This window comes from Chelonoidis abingdonii, chromosome 15 (assembly GCF_003597395.2).
Source record: "Chelonoidis abingdonii isolate Lonesome George chromosome 15, CheloAbing_2.0, whole genome shotgun sequence".
NCBI lineage: Eukaryota > Metazoa > Chordata > Testudines > Testudinidae > Chelonoidis > Chelonoidis abingdonii.
The window spans coordinates 2,433,748-2,450,917 of NC_133783.1; positions in this window are offsets into that span (position 1 = coordinate 2,433,748).

Consider the following 17,170-nt stretch of genomic DNA (forward strand, 5'->3'; position numbering starts at 1 on the left):
GTCTGATTTTATTTTATTTTTTTTTAAAGTGCTGAGCTCCCAGTGACCGTACACGCCTAACATCAGGCTCTCAGATTGAAAATGTTGGATTACAGGTCTTAACTTTAACAAGACATCATTGTATCTCATTTATTTCTCTTGTGAATTAGATGGCGGCCTAAACCCAGTCCTGCCTCAGTCTTATAAATTTTGGGGTGCATTTGTGTATTCCAGAATCCAAACCCTGATCCAGATCCAAATTTCACAGCTGATATTTTTAAATATCTTCAGATTTGGCTGATCCAAACATCACCTATACTTTCTGAGGAGTGAAAGTCAGGACTGGACCCAAATCTAAACATTTGTGGCTCCACTTCTTTTATCTTTTATACTGTCCGTCAGTCATGGCAGTTGGTTAGTGCATTTGATTTAAACACATTTTCAATAAAGGAGAAAACTCCTGCTTAGACTGCTTGTGCTGGAAATGGTTTAGCCTGAGGCCAGGCCACAGGCAAATGTATTTCAGATGGCCAAATGCAATTTCAATGGTCACTTAAAGTCATGCGAGGCAACAGATATGTCTTTGAACAACTACTTGGATACCGTGTGCAACCCACTTAAATGAGTACTAGGAAGAAGGGAGCCTAGTAATGCATTTCATCCCTTTAAAATAATAATTAATAATAATAATCTAGACTAGAGGGTCACAGGATAAGTAGAAAAATATATAAGGGACCAGCCCCTCAGTGAGTATAGGTGAAGTAAATGGAGCTAAACTGATAGCTAGCTGAGATACAGACCCAGGTGTATAATTTTAAAGATATAGTCATTGAACCTGGCAAGAAGTTGTCCCCAGTCCTGTAATGATGGCAGTTAGCACAATCAGGGGAGATGGAACAAATGGCAGTACACAAAACAGTGGCTCAGTGAGATACAAAAAGTGATGTTTTAGGCAGTTTGGCAGTGTTACTAATGATACTGATTTAAATGCCTATAATTGCATTTTGGTCTCTGCTGGAGCCAGTCTGGTGGTGATGTGGGAATCTGAGCTGGGCAATTACCCATATAATCAGGGAAAAAATTGTTTGAATCGAACTGAAACAAAAAAATTTCAAATTTCTCAGTGAAAGAAAAAAGTAAAAATAAAAAAATTTGGATTGAGCCAAATGTTTAATTTACTTGAAACATAACTCTTTATCTCATTTCTCTCTCTCTCAAGAAAAGAGTTCCACAAAAAGTGGAAATTAGGTCAAATTGCAAAGGATGAATATAAACAAACACAAGCATGTTGGTTCAAAATTAGAAAGGCCAAGACACAAAACAAGATGAAACTGGCTAGAGACTTAAAGGTTCTCAAAATACATTCTACAAATACAAAATACCAAAAGCAAGAGGATAGGCCCGTTGCTCAATGGGGAGTATGGGTAGGGTGACCAGATGTCCCGATTTGATAGGGGGACAGTTCTGATATTTGGGTTAAGTATCAGAGGGGTAGCTGTGTTAGTCGGGATCTGTAAGCGCAAAGAGTTTGTGGGACTTTTAGGCTAACAGATGTTTTGGAGCTGAGCTTTTGTGGGTGATACCCACTTCATCGATGCATGTAGTGAATTCCAGGGGCAGGTATAATAAGCAAGCAGAAGCAGGCTAGAGATAACAGGTTAGTTCAATCAGGAGGAGAGGCCTGTTCTAGCAGCTGAAGTGTGAAACCAAGAGAGGAGAAACTGGTTTGTTAGTTGGCAAGCATTCACAGTCTTGTGTTTAATCCTGAGATGATGGTGTCAAATTGCAATTGAACTGAAGCTCAGCATTTCTCTTTGAAGTCTGGTCCTGAAGTTTTTGTGCTGCAGATGGCCACCTTAGATCTGCTATAGTTGTGCCAGGGAGGTTGAAGTGTTACCCTCAGGTTTTTTTATATTGCACTTCCTAATAATCTGATTTGTGTCATTTAACCTTTTCCGTGAGACTGTCCAGTTTGGCCATGTACTAGCAGAGGGGCATTGCTGCATATGATGAGCATATATTACATTGGTGACTGCAGGTGAATGAACCGGTGATGGGTGGCTGATCTGGTTAGGTCCTGTGATGGTGTCGCGGTGTAGATTGTGGGCAGAGTTGCATCTGAGGTTGTTGCATGGATTGGTTCCTGAGCTAGGAGTTACTATGTGAGATGTGCAGTTATCGCTGAGAATATCTCAGATTGGCAGGTTGTCCATGAGCGAGGACTGGCTGCACCCAAGCTGTGAAAGTGTGGTCATTGTCCAGGATGGGTTGTAGATCCTGATGATGCATTGGAGGGGTTTAGCTGGGACGTATGTGAGGCAGTGGAGTCCTATGGTTTCTTTCTGGGTTTGTCTTGGCAGAGGAGGCTTTCTGGGTACACGTCTGCTCTGTTGATATGTTTCCTTATTTCTTGTGCAGTATTGTAGTTTTGAGAATGCTTGATGGAGATTTTATAGGTGTTGGTCTCTGTCTGAGCGGTTAGAGCAGATACGGTTGTACCTCAGTGCTTGGCGTTAGACAATGGATCGTATGGTGTGCCCGGATGGAAGCTGAGGCATGAAGGTAGGCACAGCGAGTCGGTAGGTTTCTGCATAGTTGGTGTTATGTGCCATCATTATTGCACATGGTGTCTAGGAATGGACTCCCGTGTAGATTGGTCCAGGCTGGGTGGTGGGTGGAAGCTTTGAAATCGTGGTGGATTTTCCAGAGTCTCCTTTCCATGGGTCCAGATGATGAGATGTCATCAAATGGAGTGAGGTAGAGAAGGCGTGAGTGACGAGAGCTGAGAAGCATTGTTCCAGGTCAGTCATAAAATGTTGCATATTGTGGGCCATGCGGGTGCCCATAGTGGTGCACTGATTGGAGATATTATATGTCATCAATTTGAATATAGTTGTGTAGGATAAAGGACAGATGCTCAGCAACCAGTTGTGCTGTGCATCATCAAGGATACTGTTCGAGCAGCTTGTATTACATCAGTGTGGTGGAGCATTTAGGTAGACAACTCTATCTCATTGGGCTAGATGTGTGTTTCTTGAAGGCACAAGCTTTTAGTTTCCTCAGAAACAGTCGGTTCAGAGGAGATAGCTTGAGAGTGCTTGTGGAAGGGCTGATAGAAGAGTCCACTATACCCAGAAAGTCTCAGTGAGAGTGCCAATGCCTCGGATGATGGGGCAACCAGGATTCCAGGTTTGTGGGATCTTGGGTAGTAGATAGAATAACCTCGATGGGGCCTAAAGGGTATGTCGATTGGTCCAGTGTTAGTGATGGGGAGGTTCCTGAGATAGATCAGTGCAGTTTCTTAGTTGTATTCCTCAGTGGGATCTGCAGGAGTGCCTGATAGAGATTTAGCTATAGAGTTGTCTGGGCCCCTTTGTTAGTCAGACTGTTATGATGACAACACACTCCTTTTTCAGCCTCTTTAGATTGATAAGTCAGGGTGTGTTTTGAGGCTGATGGATGGCATTGCATTCTGCACGGACTTAGGTTATGAGGTGTGCGATGTTGTTTTCCACAATTTTCTGCCTATGTGCACGTCGGCTGGAAGCATTCTATGGATATTTGGTTCTTCTCATAGGTCCTATTTACCACCCCAACACCTGTCCCAATTTTTCACATTGCTGTCTGGTCAGCCTAAACGCGACAATGATAGAGTATAATATAGAATAGCAGAAATGGTGAATGAAATTGTTTGTTTTCACCAAAAAGGTAGAGCACTTCAGCTAACACCAGTGAATGCCAGTGAAACAGTTGAATTGAGGCTAAAATAAGAAAGAAAGTTACAAATACTTAGAACATTAGAATGTCTTAAAGTCAGCAGGGCCCGATAAATTACATGCCTAGAATACTTAAGGAGCTATGGGGAGATTCTCTGATTGTAATGAGTCTTGACACTCTGAGACAGGAGAGATTCACAGAATGAAAGAGGGCAAATATGCAGTGCAATCAAACGGGGAATAAAGACGATCTTGGGAAAATTATCGCCATCAGCCTTTACGTTCTGCAGCCCTAGAAAGGATAATGGAGAAATAATAATACTCAGGTTGCAAAACACCTAGAAATCAGATGATAAGAGTCAATTGACTTGTCAAGAACAAATCATGTCAAACATATCCTAACAGCGTTTCTTGCGGGGTAAAAAGCATTGTGAGTGGCGGGATGCAGGTAGAGTGGGGTATAGTCTTGACCTTTATAAGCTTTTTATACTATCTATCAGGACCATCTCATAAACGAACTAGGAAAATAACACCGTAGATGGAGCTACTATAAGGAGTCGTGTGCAAATGATTGGGGAAAACCATCCCAGGAGATAGTTATCAGGTGTCACAGTCATGCTGGAGACATAATGAGTGGCATCTGCCAGGAATCGTTCTGGGTCATTCGTTCAATATCTTCATAATGATTTTCAGTTACTTGGCAGTAGAATACATTTATAAAGTTTGTGGATGATACCAAGCTGAGAGGAGTTGCAAGTGCTTTGGAGGATAGGATTAAAATTCAAAATGATCTGGACAAACTGGAGAAATGATCTGAAATAAATAGGATGAAATTCAATAAGACATATGCAAAGTACTCCACTTAGAAAATGAGAAATGACTGCCTAGCAAGGAGTACTGCAGAAAGGGATCTGGGGGTCATAGCGGATCACAAACTAAATATGAGTCAACAGTGAAACACTATTGCACCCCCCCCCAACACTATTCTGAGATGTATTAGCAGGAGTATTGTAAGTAAGATATGAGAAGTAATTCTTTCGGTCTATTCTGAGTTGCTAAGGCCTCCACTGGAGTCTTGTGTCCAGCTCTGGGTGCCACATTTCAGGAAAGATGTGGACAAAAGATCTAGAAAACATGACCTCTGAGGAAAGATTGAAAAAGTTGGGTTTGTTTAGTGTAGAGAAGAGAAGACCGAGGGGGGACATGATAATAGTTTTCAAATACATGAAATGTTACAAGGAGGAGGATGAAAAAATGTGCATCTTAACTCTGAGTCTAGGACAAGAAACAATGAACTTGAATAGCAGCAAGGGATGTTTAGGTTGGGCGTTATGAAAAACTTCTTGTCAGGGTGGTTAAGCACTCAAACAAGTTGCCTATGAAAGTTGTGGAATAGCCCTTGTTGGAAGTTTTAAAGAACAGGTTAGACAAACACCTGTCAGGAATGGTCTAGTTATTTCGTAGTCCTGCCTTGAGTGCAGGGGACTGGACTAGATGTAAATTCTGGACCAAGACATTGATCCAAAATGAAAAGTCGAAAAGTTGACCCAAATTCTCAGATAGTTTTGGTTGGCCTGAACCTGTTTTTTTTTTTTTTTTTTTGACAAAACAAAAAAAACAAACCCCAAACTTGTACTCACAGAAATTTTTACCCAGCCCTAGTGAAAAGCTCTAGCCATCATGCAATTTTCTGTTCTGCACAGGGGAAAGCTCCCTCTGACTGGCTATTCCTCTTCCCTGCTTCCTAGGGAACAGCAGCCAATCGAAGCTGCAGGAACCAAGAAGAGCTTTTGGATAGAGGATGGGGAGAAAGGAGCAGCTGACCCTGTTTTCAAAGAGGGGAGCAGTGGAAGAAGGAGCAGAAAAAGTCCATGAGCTCAGGGTGATTGTTCCTCTCTCCTCTACCTGTGAAAAACAGGTCTATCTGCTCTCTGCTTCCCCTTTTCCCCTCCATCTCACTGCTGCACTAGCCTTGGGAATGGGAAGAACAGAACTTGTCACAGTTGCAGTTGACAGGGCACAGTAAACCCTGGAGCTGCAGGAGGAGTAGAGGGGCAAAAGGCAGATGTGGGTCTTTAGGGGAAGAATCAAAGTGGGGCTAGAAGTTGCATAATTGCTGAGCTGTAGGACAGGTGGATGTGGTGCTAGGGGCCTAATGAATTAGAATTTTGAGGTTTGGAAAGAAGACTGAAGCTTCACACTATCATGTAACCAGAAGACTGATCAAAAGAAGTTTAATATATATATAAACCAATTGTTTGGTTGTATGAACATCCACTCCGGGAAGGAATATCCTTTGGGTTAGCAAGTGAAGCCTGGTTCTCTGCATCCTCACATAAGCAAATGACTACCACCAAATCAGAATCAGTTAGTGTAGTTCCTTAAGGGAAAGCTGCTGTTTAACCTTCAGTGTTAAAATAGCCCTGTATTTATAGAGATTGTGCAATGTTGGAGAAGTGTTCTGGACCCTTTCTAGTGCAGAGTCCCTCTTTTTCATAGTTTTGGACTGTTTCTTTGATCAGATTAGGATGGTGTTCTGTGGCAAGTGTTAGCAGCAGTAGTGGAAGAGATTGGATCCTACTGAAGTGAAATTGTCTGGAAAGACAGATATTTAAGTTTGCTAATTTCTCCCTAGTTTATTTTTAGAGGCAATGACTCAGGCTGTGGAGCCAAAATTCTAATGAGCTTTCTGAATAGGAGGGGTGCAGTAGGTAAAATCTCAGATGTATCCATGTGCAGCATGATTTCTCTTGAACTTTGAGAAGAGGATGTCATCTCACTTCCATGTGGGTAAAACACTAAGGAGGACTGTGACTCTGCAAATGGTTACATTAATCATGGGGAATAAAATGTTAGCTGGTAGGAGCAAAGGCTTTGAAATGCCTGCTGCTAATGCTAATACAAATGGCATTATTGTGTCATATTGGGAAACCAAGGCTCTTATGCCACACTGTAGGTTTAACTTGTTGATCTGCTTCCAGGTTCACCTGGGGTGTGTGTGTGTGTGTGTGTGTGTGTGAGAGAGAGAGAGAGAGAGAGAGAGAGAGAGAGAGAGATGTTAGACTGTGAATTCAGGACAGGGACCGTGCATTTCTCTGAGTCTTGTGCAATGTCAAACATACTGATGGTACTTAATGAAACTATCTGAAGGGGGGTTCCAAAGAGGATAGAGCTGGGCTTTTCTCAGTGGTGGCAGATGACAGAACGAGGAGCAATGGTCTCAAGTTGCATTGGGGAGGTCTAGGTTGGATATTAGGAAAAACTATTTAACTAGGAGGGTGGTAAAGCAGTGGAATGAGTTAGCTAGGTAAATGGTGGAATCTCCATCCTTAGCGGTTTTTAAGGCCCAGTTTGACAAATTTAGTTGGGGTTGGTCCTGCTTTGAGCAGGGGATTGGGCTTGATGACCTCCTGAGGTCTCTTCCAACCCTAATCTTCTATGATTCTATTACTTTTATTTATCTGTATTGCAGTAGTCTCTAGGTGCACCACCTACAGTGTCAAGCGCTACCATCTTCCCTGAGGGTAGCTTATCTTTGCTCCCACTGGGAACAATGGGATGTGATGGCTACTTTGAAACAGGACATCTTTACTAAAGTTATCCAGCAGTTTCACTCCTGTTGAGAACAAGCATGAAGTCCTCTCATCAGACCTCCCAACTATCCTGGGTTTTGTGGGACCATTACTCTTTGACCCACAAAATCCTGTCCCGGTTGAAGTGGCTCCTGTCCTGTAGGCTGGCTGGGCTGAACTTCCCACTCCAGGCACTCTGACCTTTCATCATCCCATGGACAGGAGCCATACTGCATTATCAACTTGAAATAGTGGGAGAAGCTGTCTTGTGTTATTACCCAGCACTTGGTACATGAAACATAGACATCATCCTAGAATTCTGTACCAGGGATATAGTTTTCTATGAATTTCTTTAGGATTCTTTCCATAAGGATCTGCTGCCTTCTTCTTAACTCACTTCCCACCTGGCTCCTAGTGGCTGCCAGCTTTTGTCAATTTTGCCACAACACCAGTCACCCATTGCAATCCAACTGGCATATAGCAGAGAGAGAGACTCCAAACTCAGAGCAAAGTAGTAATGTATAGGTGAATTAGAAGGTTCAATAAATTAATGGTAGGTGTTTCATGTACTGTGTGCTGACTAATAACTCAAGAGGACTCCATGTTTCTAAAGCTAAAATGTCTCTTGATTAAGTGAACTATTTACAGAGATGTTGCAGCTATAGCTAGCATTCTAGCCATGTGCACGTGGACAGTAGGGTTGACAGCTTTCTAACTGCTGAAAACCGAACACACTTGCCCTGTCCTCTGTGCTGCTTCTTCCCCTGAGGCCCTGCCCCGGCTCACTCTTCTCCTCCTTCCCGCTATTGCCTGCTCTCCACCCACCCCTCACTCATTTCCCCCTCTCCCGGGACTCACCTGCTGCCTGCACAGTGGGGGGTCGGTCCTGAGAGCAAGAGGCCAGGGCAGGGAGGGTTTGGTCCCTGTAGCGAGAGGCCAGGGCCAGGGCAATTGGGGCACAGCAGGGGTCGGTCGATGGTGCAAGGGGCCAAGGTGGGGAGAGATTAGTCCCCATAGTAAATGGCCAGCACTGGGGCAACCAGGGCACGGCAGGGCAAAAGGGGGGGCCAACAGAATCCCCCCCATCCTGGGTGATGGCACCTACCTCTTGGAGCCTGGTTCGAAAGCCAGCCACTGCTCTCTGTTAGGGCAGCTCCTCCATGTGGCTCCAGATGCAGCTGCTGCTCTTCCCCACCCCGCCCAGTGGTGGAGGCCAGTTACTTTGGCCAACCGGACTTTTAGCATCCAGTCGGCTGTGCTGACCAGACGCTGCCAGGTTCTCTTGTCGACCAACTGTTCTGTATGAAAACCAGACTCCTGACCACCCTAATAGTGGGGTTTAGAAGCCTGAGTTTCGATCCAGGCCCATTTCTACTCACATGACATTTACCATGAATTTTATAATTGAGGGAAACAATAGGGGGTTAGGGTGTGGGTGGCGTGCGGGCACGGGAAAGGAGTTTGGGTGTGGGAGGGGACTGCGGCTGGGGTGTAGGAGGGGGTGAGAAGTTTGGGGTCCCTGCAGAGCTTATTGCGGCTCCCAAGAAGCGTCTGCCAGGTCTCTACAGCCCTTAGGCATATGGGTGGTTAGGGAGGCTCCATGTGCTGCCTTCGTGGCCGCAGGCGGCATCCCCTCAGCTCCGATGGGTCACGGTTCCTGGCCAATGGGAGCTATGGGGCCAGCCCTAGGGGCTGCAGGGACATGGCAACTGCTTTTAGCAGCTGCGCAGAGCTAGGGCATGCAGGGAGCCCCTGCTGCACTGCCGACTGGACTTTTAATGGCCCGGTCAGCTGTGCCGAATGGAGTCACCAGGGTCCCTTTTCAACCCAGTGTTCCGGTTAAAAACTGGATGCCTGGCAACCCTAATGGACTGACTTCCCAGTGTCTCCTCCAAATGCTTCCCTCATGCAACCTGGGCCCCTCCCTGCAAGTTCCTTGCAGTTGTAACAGAGGGATGTAGAGTTGTACACCTTTAGGTTACCAATGCAAAGTCAAATCCAGCTCAAGTCAGTGGTAACCAAAACACATTGTCTCCTGATGGCTGTTCTTTGGTCTGTGATACAAGGTAGTGGTCTCAGACCAGTTGTCCATGTCCATGTCTTAAAAACTATTACTACCATTTAGCACTAGTAGACACTTTAAATAGAACAAGGGTTGTGTAATCCATAGAGACTTAACAAACTTCTTGCCCTTAGATGTGATCCTTCCAGGTCAGAGTGGAGGCACGTTGGCAAGTGAAACTTGTGTAAAGTTATACCCAGGCTGTAAATAGATTGAGAACCTCATCATAGGTGGCTCTTATCTGGCACGTCTAAATTCATCGTATAAATTGTAGTGGTGTTTCAGCATTATATAGCAACTCATTACATCCAACCATTAATTTTCTTGCTATCGTATAGCAAGAAAATATGTGTTGAAAGGTACATTATAGGTAGGCACAAATGCCTTGATTCAGGAAAGGACTTAATCCTATCTCTGGTCAGAAAAGAACTTGTGTATAGTTTTAAGCGTGTGCTTAAATCTCATTGACTTCAATTGGATTTCAGCTCATTCTTAAATTAAGCACCTGCTGAAGTGTTTCGTGAATCCGAGCTAGAGCCCTCTGGGCATGTGCTGGCAGTTGGTGGATTTTAATCACAAAACACCTATTAAACTGCGACAATCACTCAGACCAAGAAAATCACATTTTTCTATGCATTGGGGTTTTCTTGCAGTAATGATCAGAAAAGTTGTTTGTAGCAGAGTTAGGTTTAAGCTTGAAGTGAAACAAAATCCAGGGATGTTTTATGGAACTCAGAGATTCCAGTCTGTGGTGTATGTCACAGGTGACTTTTCTTGGAGGGTTGGGGGCTAGAAGCTGAGTAGCTCTCAGCAATCGAGAATTCAGGAACAGACCAGTTGTGTCTCCGAACAATATTGATTTTCAAAGTGGAGTATGTCTTCCTTAGGGAATTCCTCCCCATTTTAGGTTTCTATTGGTGTAATCTCACAAGAAAAGCCTGGCTTCCTTTGGTAAACTGTTCTCACCAGATGTCTTGTAAATCTTTCCCTTTATTCCTTCTAACTGACTGGGCTTTGACCTTCGCTTTCTTAATGTTATTTAGCCCACATGGAATATCTATAAAAATAAGAGCTGCAAACTCTATTAAGAAAAGCACATATGACCTCCGTTTGTAATACCAGAATGCAATTAATGTCAGGCCTGTTTTGATGATAAATTGGGGGTTAACAAATGGCTTTTGCTTTTTCAAACAAACCAGAAGAAAGAAAAGGGGAAAATGAGTTTTAAACTATTTACTGAGATTCTGAGAGAGCTTTCCCCCTCCCCACACCCTCGACCTGAAAAAGTAATCCATAAACCTGAGGTTTTTATCATGTTTAATTTGGTCTGTGTCTTAAAAGAAAACTTTTGTTGACAAACTAAAGAAAATGATGTAATTAAGAACAGGAACATTTTAACGTGACTATTGGGGAAAGGACTTCACTGTGATACTGGCACATAGGAAGATACTATCCCTATCTCCAAGAGTTTACAAGCTAAGCCCCTGCTCCTGCAGACACTTACAAGTGGGAGTAACTTTAGTCCCATTGAATTAAGTAGGATTACTCAGGTGCATAGTTATGTACTCACTGGTGTGTGTGTTACAGGTTCCCTGTGGTGCTGATGGGCAGAGGAGATGACAGAGTTGCTACAGTCCCCAGCTGGGAAGTTGTAGTTCAGTTTGGAGCAGGTCAGACTTTTAGCTCGGAAGGTACCTGATTCAATCGGTGGTGTATTGGCCAAGATGGCAGCTGTCCCAGCTGTTCACATGCACTAGTGTTTGCAGGATCAGGGGCCTAATTCAAGATAAAATGCAAGAAATGTGTGTAACAAACAGTAGGCGGGAAGGGGAAAGGGAGGAGAGGATAAAAATAGCAGTAATAAGGACAAGCAATTGCATAGGCTCGTCCCCTTTGAAGTCAATTGGAACTTTCCATTTACTTCACTGTGTTTGAGATTAGGACTTGTATGGACAATTTCATGGTTCCAAAATGTGGGAAAGGTTTTATTTGTTTTATATATATTGCACAAGTGGCCATCAAGTGCAGCATATACCAAGGTGATGCACTGTCCCCGCTGCTGTTCTGCGTAGGCTTAAACCCCCTCAGCCAGATAATCACAAGGACTGGATACGGGTACAAGTTCAGGAGTGGAACTACCATCAGCCACCTCCTCTACATGGATGACATCAAGCTGTATGCTAAGAATGAACGAGACATCGACTGAACGAGACATCGACTCGCTAATCCACCTGACGCGGATCTACAGTGAGGATATCGGGTAATGTCATTCGGACTGGAGAAGTGTGGCCGGGATGGTAGTGAAGAGAGGGAAGGTAGTCAAGACTGATGGGGTGGAACTTACCAGCGGGCCACATAGCAGACATACAGACCAGGCTACAAGTACCTTGGCGTCCCACAGTCACATGGAAACCACGATGAGGAGGCAAGGAAGACAGCAACATCAAGTATCACCAAAGGATAAGACAGGTCCTGAAGAGCCAGCTCAGTGGGAAGAACAAGATCCACGCCATCAACAGATACGCCCTGCGCGGTCATCAGATACCCTGCCGGTATAGTGAGCTGGCCAAAGGAGGACATGGAGGCTGCCGATGTGAAGACCCGGAAGCTCCTCACAATGCACGGAGGTTTCCACCCCAAGTCCAACACCCAGAGACTGGTATACAGCCGGAAAGAAGGCGGGCGGGGGCTTGGTGAGCGTCAAAGCCACTGTCCTGGACGAAACCCGGAACATCCAGGAGTACATCAGTAAGATGGCCCCCAAAGATGAGCTGCTGAGAGAATGCCTGAGGCAGCAGCAGACATGGAGGAAAGACCAAGCAGAAGAAGTGCCATGGCAAGACAAGACCCTGCATGGGATGTACCATCGACAGATAGCTGAGGTGTGCTGACATTGGAAATCCTACCAGTGGCTGGAAAGGGCTGGACTAAAAGACAGCACTGAGGCACTGATCATAGCAGCACAGGAACAGCACTGAGCACCAGATCCATTGAAGCAGGGGTCTACACACCAGAGAGGACCCAAGGTGCAGACTGTGCAGAGAGGCCTCAGAGACAGTCCAACACATAGTGGCAGGATGTAAGATGCAGGCAGGAACAGCATACACTGAACGGCACAACCAAGTGGCTGGCATTGTGTACAGGAACATCTGCACAGCGTATGGGCTAGACCCTCCCAAGACCAGATGGGAGATTCCACAGAAGGTTGTGGAGAATAGCAGGGCTAAGATTCTGTGGGACTTCCAGATCCAGACGGACAGGCAGGTACTGGCCAATCAACCAGACATCGTGGTAATAGACAAGGAGCCAGAAGACAGCGGTGGTGATAGATATAGCAGTGCCAAGTGACAGCAACATCAGGAAGAAGGAATATGAGAAGCTGGAGAAGTACCAGGGCCTGAAAGAGGAACTAGAGAGGATGTGGAAAGTGAAGGCCAAAGTGGTCCCAGTGGTGGTAGGAGCACTCGGGGCTGTGACTCCTAAGCTGGGTGAGTGGCTCCAAACAGATCCCAGGAACAACATCAGAGCTCTCTGTCCAGAAGAGTGCAGTGCTAGGAACAGCTAAGATACTGCACAGAACCCTCAAACTCCCAGCCTCTGGTAGAGGACCCGAGGTTGAGGAAGACACATACCACCCACAGGGGTGAGAGGGGAATTTTTTTTATATATATAATTTAAAAAAAAAATCAGCTCTTTCCTGTTCCAGCAATCCCTGCTGGAATTATGGTGACTGATGTCCCCATTTTATAGGGACAGTCCTGATATTCAAAGCTTTGTCTCATATAGGCGCCTATTACCAGTCACCCCATTATCCTGAATTTTCACACGAGCTAGCTGGTCACCCTAGCTGGAATAATAGTTGCCCATACACTCCCTTTGCCCACCAGCCCTGCGTTCAGAGGATTGTAGGTAAGAGATGGATGGCATGAATCGGAGAGAAGAGTTCTGCCCAGGGCTTGGGTGTTGTGAATTCTGCGTTACTGGAGCTGGGCTGGCATTGCCATACATACCAAGCGGGAGGTTGCCTGGGGTAGAAAAATGTTTAGTGACTCTTTGGTGTGAAAGTGGCCGGTGTGGGAATGGTGCACGCTTTCCAGTTTGCCTGGGGAAGCCAATTCCAAGAGCCAGCTCTTTACAAGAGAATGCAATTAAAGAAGCAAGGAAAAAAGATTAGTGTGCCTATACTAAACAAAGAGATACACATTTTGAAATCTCTTCCCCAGTGTAACTATTTATGAGCAAAGCTGGGCAAACTCAGGAAGATCCATTATCATGACCTTTCTCTCTACATTTAATTTCTCATCATCTCCTTTCAATTGTGCGCTCTCACACATCATGCTTCAAACAGTTCCTTTAATATAGATTGTTTTTATAGTGATAATATTTAGAGAATAAACCCAGGTCCAGACTTTATTAAGCTAATGACGCTGCTGCCTGATGTCATTGCCTATTTTTATATATGCTGTATCAAATAAAGACTTTCACAGTCTCTTACTTGTAGACAGGCCATCTCCTTTAGAAAGACTGGTTTCTGCAGAACCAAACCCTGTGGTCCGTGGAAGCGAGAACAAGGCAGAGGAACTGACAGTGGTGATGTGTTTCAATCTAAGCTATGGAGAAGCTATGCAAAAAGACAATGGTGGGAGCTGTCTCTGAACTGATCAGGTTGTTTTTGCTGAGTGGGAAGAGGATCCAAGGTGTTGCAGTGTGAATCACTAGAAAAAGTCATGGTGTGGAGGGTGGACAGGGGCTTCAGAAGGCTGCATGGAACAGCTCTGTAGGTGCTCCAGAGCTTAGGATTGTACTTCCCCTGACTGCAGGGAGAATCCATGTCCATCTCTTGAGTATCAAGGCTTTGTGCAGGATTCAGGCTTTGGTCTATTCTTTCTTTTAACACCAGGATCTGTCTTCAAAGCACATAGGATGATATTACCCCATATAACTCTCATTTCATTTGCCAGAGCACTAATCCACGGTGTATTATGGGAAGGTGACATTTTTTCCTGAGTTAGGGTGACCAGATGTCCCAATTTTATAGGGACAGCCCCAATTTTGGGGTCTTCTTCTTGTATAGGCTCCTATTACCTCCCACCCCCGGCCTGATTTTTCACATTTGCTGTCTGGTCACCCTATCCTTAGTTCTTGCCTTACAAAAGTTGGACAGAGCAATGTAGTGAATGTGTTGGTTAATGAAGTCATCCTCCGCTCCTGCATCCACGGAGACTACAATTCTGCATATTTTTATGTCTGTGCCAAACTTACAGAAATAGGACATTTCCTTGATTTTTTTAGGACCTGTTTCCAACGCTATTATGAGACTTAAAATCATAATGTGAAAGAAGCTGGGAAGATTGTGAGCCTTGCTAATATTTAAAAGAAAGACAATAAAATATGGAAGGTTCTCAAGAGAAGAAAGAGCTTTCTCTCGTTCACTCTTGGAAGATTGTGGGAGTGTTTGGGAGGGAGGCTGAGAGTGGGTATGCTTTGCTGTTCTTTCTGTGTTTTTGCTAGGGAAATGGGTTGCGTGTGTGTAGTTTTTTGGTTGTTGTGGGTTTAATTTCAGGATTTCTTTTGTTTTAGCAGGCTTTTGTCTGCTCTCTGGGCCGGCATGGTTGGCATTGCCAGCCCAGAGGGACAGAGACTTTGGTTTGTTGTGGATTCTGAGGCTTAACCCGTGGCCACGGGTTGCGGATTTTGCTTCCAAGTTCTTTGTCTATTTAAGAGTATGCTCTGCCTGTGGGAAAGGTGATTGGGTTTAAATACGCGAGGTTCGCATGAGCAAGGCTGTTGTGTTTGTTGCCACGCTTAAGGTGCATCTACACTTAAACCATTGTAGTGTTTCAGGGTAGACACTACCTACATCGATGGGAGAGGTTCTCCTGTCAGCGTAGGTAATCTACTTCCAGAGAGGCAGTAGCTAGGTCACCAGAAGAATTCTGGCCTAGCTATGTCTCTCAGGGGGGTAGATTTTTCACACCCCTATTACACATAACTATGCTGATGTAAATTCCCAGTGTAGAAAAGCCTTTAATCTTGTTGAGTGTGAGGTTGGGTAAGGAATTGCTTTATGGGGTGCTTTTGTCCCTGTCGTGCCCCTCTCAACATCTGCTAATAAAGGTGCTATCTCTAATGTTCTTCTTTGAGAGCTTGCTTATGTAAATTCCATTGCAGGTATGCGCGCGCCCAGGTGAGCAATTGTTGGAGATTTTTGCCTTAGCGGTATCCGTAGAGCCGGCTGTGTCGCCCCCTTGAGTGCCGTGCTCATGGGCTGGTATATTAGGCGCTGCCAGCTCTAGACCCTCTCAGTTTCTTCTTACTGCCCATGGTAATCAGTTGGAGTGCCTTTCCTTGCTCATCAAGGACCTGTGGTTTTTCTTATCTTGAACTTTGTGCCTTTAGGCTTGTACATAGCTATCTTTAGCGTTAAGTACCTGTTAATTGTAGTAGTTAGTGTTAGGTCCCAGCGGGGACTTAGCCCCTGACGGAGTGTTCCCCTGTCTCCGGGCTTTAAACCCTTCGATTCCTGTAACAGACCTATGCCTGTTAGTGACCCCCATGATCGGACCCCCATGGCAGCTGCCTCAAGTGCTTGGGGGAAGCGCATGTTAAAGAGAGGTACTGGATTTGTAAGAACTTTCAGCCTCACATGCAGAAGGAGAGGGATATCCAGCTCAGAGCTCTTGTTATGGAATCTGTCCTCTGCCCGGCATCCGAGCTGTCCCAGCATGAGTCACCCAGCACTGGGAGCCCACCCAGCACCATTCTGTATCGAAGAACAACAGTTACAAAATGGTGGGTAACAGTTTTTTCCTCCTTTTTTAGGAAATGAGCAGCTTGCTAGACACCCTGGTAAAATCACAGCCCTTTTAGGAGGATTCCTTCAGGCTGTAAAGCCCCAGAGGTTCAGCATATCTTGTCTTTGCACAGGCAGGCTTGTAAGATATTAAACAATGCTTCCCAGGTTTTAGACGTTTCCTTGAAGTACTGGGATTGGGGAGTGTGATTACACTGTGACTGCTGACACTGAGGACATGGCCTGTTTTCATCGTGGGATTCTTGATGCTGTAGGTCAGTCAGTGCCCCAAGACAAGACAGGCTGCCCTTGGGAATGGGGACCCTGTGCCTAGGAATGTGAGGTTTCTGAGAGTAAAGCACAGGGTGGGGTGACTGTGGCAGAGATGTCTGGGGATGTTGGTTCACGAGGGGGATAGCACCCCCTTTACAACCTGGGGGAGATGGCATCCTGGGCTCTGTGTCTCCTGACTCAGTGGCCTCTTGGCCTGAGCCTGACTGTGAAATGGAGGCTTAGCCTGTTGCTATGGAATCTCTGGCCTTGGCAGTGGATTCTGACTTGCTGGCAAAGCCCCAAAGTGCGAAACATTCATTGAAGGGGGAGGGGACTATAGTTTCTGAGGTGCTGCAAAGCGAGCTAGTTTGGATAGTGCAGATGGGAAGCACATTTTTGAGGGTAGTTCTTTGGTCTAGGGTACAGAGAATTCTCAGTTATTAGTTTTTCCCCCTGGGTCCCTGCAGCCCTCTCCTTCTAGTCTCTCTGAGGTTCTCCTTCTCAAGGTCAGTAGTGACTCTGGGTCTGAGTGTGGGGGATGATGAACCTGCAGATTATTTGGGTCCTGAACTCCCTCATAGACCCGGATGCTATTGGGATAAGACTAAGGAGAAATGGAGGCCTGGTCTACACTACGCGTTTAAATCGATTTAAACAGCGTTAAATCGATTTAACGCTGTACCCGTCCACACTACAACGCTCTTTATATCAATATAAAGAGCACTTTATATCGATTTCTGTAGTCCTCCCAGACGAGAGGAGTAGCGCTAAAATC